At 27.5% G+C, this 6,543-nt stretch overlaps 1 long non-coding RNA gene across 1 annotated transcript; it reads right to left on the bottom strand.

The window, feature by feature from the left end:
* Positions 1 to 832: 832 nt before the first annotated feature.
* On the bottom strand, positions 833 to 4,401 carry LOC107451422 (uncharacterized). The gene is made up of 3 exons (XR_011636698.1): positions 4,257 to 4,401; positions 3,244 to 3,352; positions 833 to 2,216 (listed from the first exon to the last, which is right to left on the bottom strand). It is a non-coding gene; the product is annotated as an uncharacterized lncRNA (long non-coding RNA).
* Positions 4,402 to 6,543: the final 2,142 nt, after the last annotated feature.

Raw genomic sequence — 6,543 nt, 5'->3', positions numbered from 1 at the left:
TATTTATTTCTGTAAGTGAATAAATAAGAGTTAAACTACAAATATTCGAAATTTTACATTTGATAATTTTTTTACCATAAAATGAAATATTCTTCATTAATAATTATAAAGAATAATATTGCAAGGTGGTTTATTGCTATATTTCACTCGTGGAAACAAAACTGCTAATTGTAGTAAATATCAGAATAAAATCTGTCAATCTGCTTTTTGTATGTAAAGCCAAAATCTGTACTTAATTTCGACCATTTGTATGAAGGTTTTTGATTACATTAATTCAAATTCTTATAACATCTCAAATCTAGAGATCAAGAGGGCGCTACTAACATAATTATAATCGTTTACGCCACGTAACATTTGTATTAGGCGCATGATTTTTGGTCATAGTAAGGTTTGATGTTAGGTTTCATTAGCAGCCTTGGAATAGTTAAATAGATTTTGATGTTGTGAAGAACGCAATCATACTTTTGAAATGATTAAATACATTATAATAATTAGTTTTAAATTAAGCAATATTTCTTTCAAATCCTCTTCAGCACTTTAAATGTAATATTATTATATAACGAGAAATAAAAATGCTAAAATGATTACAAAGAATATCTCTAACGTATAAAAATACTTATATAGCTTAGGTTTTAAAATCTCTTGCTATTTTTTAGACTGAGTAGCACAAATAATTTTTAAACAAGGTAAATAATATTTTATATTTTAAAGCAAATATCTTAAATATCTTATTTCAAAAATGGACTTCGCTTAGATACAACGAGCATTAAGTGGTGCAGATAGCTGCAACCATTGATAGCTGCAATCGTAGAAGACGGTACCAGTATAAAGCAGTACTTTTTTTCTTTTTTTTTCTTGACAGAATTTTCGAACATAATGAGACGGCCTGATGCACAACATTAAATTATTAATCTAGTTCTGCTTTAGTATTTTAAGTTATGACTTACAATATGATAAATCCTGTTATTAATAAGGGAGAGAGAAATATTATTCATAATGTTTATAATATTTTTCTATTTATTTGAAATAGTACTCAGAATATTATTCATAATGTTTACTTTTATTTATTCAAATTAATTTGAAAATTTTTATACTAATTGAAACGAACCTCATAATTTTTTTTAATATTATAGGTTTAGCATTGTTTTTTAAAAGAACGGGGATTATAAATTAATGATTTATTAAAATCCCGATAAAATTATAGAAACTGTTAGTGACATTTCTTAGTTATAATCCATTGTTATTAAAATAATATTCAGTTAAAAGTAATGAACACTTCTGTCATATTGTTACCAAAGAGACGAAGGCAGATTTTGAGGCGCCAATTTTAAGTATCTCCAAATACTAAAGAACAAATATTTTGAAATATTTATTAAATTTTTACTCGACTTATCGCATGGAAAAACCACCGGTTTTTAAAATATTTTATTAAGTAATGGCATATGATGGTATAGTATAATAAATCACATTGTGAATTTCACCGAAATTAATAGCTTTGTACTTAGTTTTTATCCTCACTCAAAAGTCTCGATTGCTATTTATCTGTAATTGCAAACATAACAGTGCATAATGTAATTACTTACTGCAGAGATATCGAATGCACCAAGTTTTAAAAATTGATATTCATGCAGAAATAATATTTAGGTAGTTATTAGTACTTAGAGAGATCAAGCAATACCCTCTCTTCAGCTGTTAAAAGATTTCCAGCCTAAGACATTATCGTTTAAAAATAGAGAGATTTAGAAATACTATTTAATACCAACTTGCTTTCAAAGTTCATATGTCCTTTAGAAACTCAGCGAAGGTAGTTTGAAGAATATATGTCTTAAGCATGGGCAGTTGATAAATATTCGTGAATTTGAAGGGATGTGAATCGGTCTTGTTAAATCACTCTTCAGCTAAAAGCAGGGACTAATAAAGGAGATCTTTTATATCCTGACGTCTCCATAATACCTATGGCTAATAAATACGACTTCAGATTTGAAACATTTTAACAAGAAGGTCAATTTATATTAAAAAAGTGTTTCTTTGTCAGTACCGTAAAATTAGATTTTTGGTACATGTTTCCATTCCTTTGCTTGTTTTTTAAATGTTTTTAATTCTTTTAACTGGTTTATGTTTTGAGAATGCTTTCTGTACGTAGTAACTTACATTATCTGATCCAAATGAATCTTCACACAGTGCCAAGTCCTTCAGCAAATTATCATTGTTTTTAGCTATAGAGAATAAACGAGTATTAATAAACTAGTCAATTAAAATAAACATTGCAATAAAATAGAGAATGAATCTTTACTATTACGTTTTGCGTAACATTTATTACATTTTACACTTACATTTTGCATTTTCATTTTACATTTACATTTTACATTTACATTTTACATTTGCATTTTACATTTGCATTTTACATTTACATTTTACATTTACATTTCACATTTACATTTCACATTTACATTTTACATTTAAATTTTACATTTACATTTTACGTTTTTATTTTACATTTACATTTACATTTTACATTTATATTTTACATTTACATTTTACATTTACATTTTACATTTACATTTTACGTTTACATTTTACATTTGCATTTTAAATTCACATTTTATATTCGCATTTTACGTTTACATTTTACGTTTACATTTTACATTTACATTTTACATTTGCATTTTGCATTTGCATTTTACGATTAAATTTTACATTTATTTTTACTATTTTTCACATTAAATTTTTTTCACGTATAAATACATTAATGAAGTAGCTCTGAGTGTTTTTTCAAAATTTTTTTGTTGAAGATCGTTTCCAGTAGTTGAAATCCATTTATCAGTCATGATTTCAGAAAGTCATGAATTCATTCTAATTAATAACAATAAAAAACTGAAAATTTGGAGATTTTTATCTGCCTACAAAAGTTTCTTGTTAAAATACTGTAATGCAAAAAGAAACTTTTACCACATACTATTCGTTTTAAAAGTTTAAGAAAAATCACTTTCTTAACAATATTGATTTTTTCACGTTAAAATATAAAGAATATGGGTTTAAGTCTTACTATTTGTTATATAAGTTTTGATTTAGAAAAAAATAAGCTTATTAGCTATGCAAAATTTTCATATTGGATTACAATATTGCACAAACAGCTTTCAAGCACACATTGATTATGCGAACGCTCAGTTAGAACACGTTTCATTGCTTTAATAATATAAATTTTTCATGTTGAAATAAGTATAATACAAAAATAACAATTACCACAAATTGCTTTTATAAGCTTTAAGTCTTCATCAGCTCTTGATAATGTTGCTAAAGCGATAGCACAGACTGCAAGAGTGAACCAAAGGTTTGCCATTTCCAAATATCCCTAAAATAAAATTTTTATGCTAAAAATTATGTATGTGAATGTTAGTGTCATTTAGTATTCGAAATGGCATAAATAATTCCTTACTTTATAGCGAGTCTGAGAGGGACTCTTTTAATGCATCGATAATGAAATAAAAAAGAATTTAAATTGGAAATGTTGGGGGTATTTAAATAAAACTTAGGCAAAAAGAACTAGAGATGTGGCTTGCAGAGAACAAGTAAGCAGTTCCTGGAGGGAGGGATGAAATAACAGGCAAGGGTTGAACACTTAAGTATTTTTTTAAAACAAATCTCACCTTGAAATTTAAAACGCAATTCAGCTTTATTACGAGTTACAGTCGTTCATCGGATATAACAACCCCTTTTGACCAAGCAAAAATGAACGTTATAAAGTGAGGTCATTACATCTTGAATCTCATGTAGATAATTTTTACTCAGATGTAAAAAATTTTAGTTCTTGACCCCTTTAGATAGGAATCTGGGAAACTAGGATACAGAACGGCCGTCTTACTCTTCCTTCTTTTAAAAGAAAATTCTTAATAATCTTTTCCTTAATGAAATTATTAAATTTCAAAGAAATCATTTTGTTTTGAAAGCAAAAGGGTGTTTCCCACATTTTCAAAAGTGACTTTCATGGGAATGAAAAAAGGAACTAAATTTTGGTCGCTACATTGGATTGAGCTGTTTTATGAGGAAGTTTTAATGAGCGCTAAAACAGCATTACAACTATGGCGTTGAAAATAAGACTTACTGTATCTGTCATTATAATGGAAGAGAGACCATACTAAATGGCATAGGTTGGAGTAAAGTAAAAAGAAGTATACATTAGATTGACGAAACAAATATTTGTATTTTAATCTTTTTTAGATTTTATATTATAAAATATATTCAGAAATTTTGCTTACCTGCTTTTTTTTCCTTCTAAACGTAAATGAAGATGACAACTAAGTTTTCGTGTCCCCTTTTATATAAAGTCATGCAGATAATAATAATCTTAAAATTTTCTTTAACTGAAAAGGGTTATTTGATTAAAAGATAAAATACAGCTTTTTCTGTTTAAATTGTTTCATCTAAAAGCAAAGGATAATATTTTACGATTAGAAACCTGTAAAATGTGGATATTTTCCCACACTTTTCATCTTTGACCTTCTAACATTAATCTACTACATTTGAAAGATAATAATTATGATGACATAATTATTTCATTAGATATTATAAAATCAACACAATTCCTTAAACTTATTAAAAAATATTAAAAAAAAATATTTTAAAAATACGTTAAACAAATTTAATACTATTTCTTCATGAATTCCATAAAAATGTCTTGCAAAGAATAAACAGCTAAAAGAAATTAAAAAATCGTGGAAAAATTCAGCTTTGAGTTTTAATAATGTCAAGAAATAGCATAAGTTTCTATATTGTAACCTATATCATAATTATATTAATTTGTTGAACAGATTTTATTGATGATTATCTGAAACATTTTCTTCCATAACTGAAATGTCACACACACAATTATTAGTCACACATATTATTTACAGTTAGCTTAATGGATTAGATTATAATAAGAAATTGGGAAAATCATTATTAAAATATTTAATATCTTTAAATGATATGACCAAAGGCTTAGGAGTAAGAAATGTATTAAAGTACTCGAAGTCAGAATTTTTCATAACGCCTATCTATCGACTTGATGCATCCAAGAGACTGCCAAAGTGATGCATACCTCAAAGCAGCATTTTTTTTTTAAAAAACCGGTTGAAATCGCATCTCAAATCACTCATGTTTGATAGATTTTATAATCAAACATGAAGTACATGTTTGATTTACTTTATGAAGTTTGAAATTAGTATCTTGACTGAATTTACATCAAGCAGATTTCTTGACTAAGAAATTACAAAATTTGAATTTTTCTACTATTGTTTCGATGTAAAAGAAATATGGGCTACAATAGGACGTTAATTGTATTGAAGTTAAGATTTAAATCTGTGTAAAATCAGTATTATTAAATCGTATGAAAGATCTCGTATATTACCCTTATGGTTCTATTAGGATCTATTAGTAAACGTAAGATGTAGGCTACGAGTATACCCACTAGTAGTAGTAGTTTTTTTTTAAGTATACCCACTCTCCTATAATCAGGGTATTCGGGACAATTTTGCGACCGGTTGCTGTGAAAGTGATCCCTCATGCCATCAGGCTAACCGTGAGAGGTTTTCGTGGTTTTCTTATCCATGCAACGCAAATACGGGTTAGTTCCATCAAAAAGTCCACCAAGGAGGCAAATTTCTCCCAGTACTCGATCTAGGAGTTCCCTTGTCTTCTGGATTGAGTGACGGAATTGAGCATTTGTAGTCGTAAAGCCTAAAATTGGGTCGGCTGATCAAGGCTGGTTATAGAATAAAATAAAATACACTATTTTGGCTTAAAGTAGACGATCATATTTTGACGTTGAAGTACACTAAGATTCTTCACACTATCAATTCTTTACAAGCCATTACTTTGTAATGGAAAATACTTTTTTCAGAATTTTGATTTATTCTAATGTACCACTGAGAAAAAAAATGAAATATTCGTATTATCCTTATTATTACTGTTGCTAAAGTGAATTTATGTAATGTTTTTGTAACAATAAATTGCACATTTCCAAACGTTTTGCATACATTATGTAACTATCTTGCATGATTAAGACCTTTTTCGGGTCCCAATGTTTATATAATGAATACATGTTAAAACTGTAGAATAATTTTTTCCGAAGTAGGCCAATTATGCCAACAATTATAAAAAAACTAATTCTAAATTTCTTATTCAACATCTCATGTCATTTATTTTCACGCATTTGAATTAGTTAAATGATAAAATCTGAAAATAGCCTTATTTGAGTACAATCTGATTACAAAATTCATCATGTATTATTATTTTTCAGATAATTTTTTTTAAAAAAAGTAGTTAAAAACCTCTAACAAAGACTCTCATTCTCTATCGATAGTTTATATCTATTATTTATAACGCCAATTGGTCATAAGCTTGCTAAAAAAAATTAACTATAAACACCTCTGAAACGTTGATTCGGGTGACAAACGTATCCCTGCCACTGATCCCAACACACTTTAAAAGATGTTTAGCTTATAGACAGGGTTATTATAAAGACTTAATGCATAATTCAATTTTAAGGCTGATTGGACAGTAGAG

This window comes from Parasteatoda tepidariorum, chromosome 4 (assembly GCF_043381705.1).
Source record: "Parasteatoda tepidariorum isolate YZ-2023 chromosome 4, CAS_Ptep_4.0, whole genome shotgun sequence".
Classification (NCBI taxonomy): domain Eukaryota; kingdom Metazoa; phylum Arthropoda; class Arachnida; order Araneae; family Theridiidae; genus Parasteatoda; species Parasteatoda tepidariorum.
The sequence above is the reverse complement of the archived record's forward strand: the minus strand, read 5'-3'. Positions and strand labels throughout refer to the sequence as shown.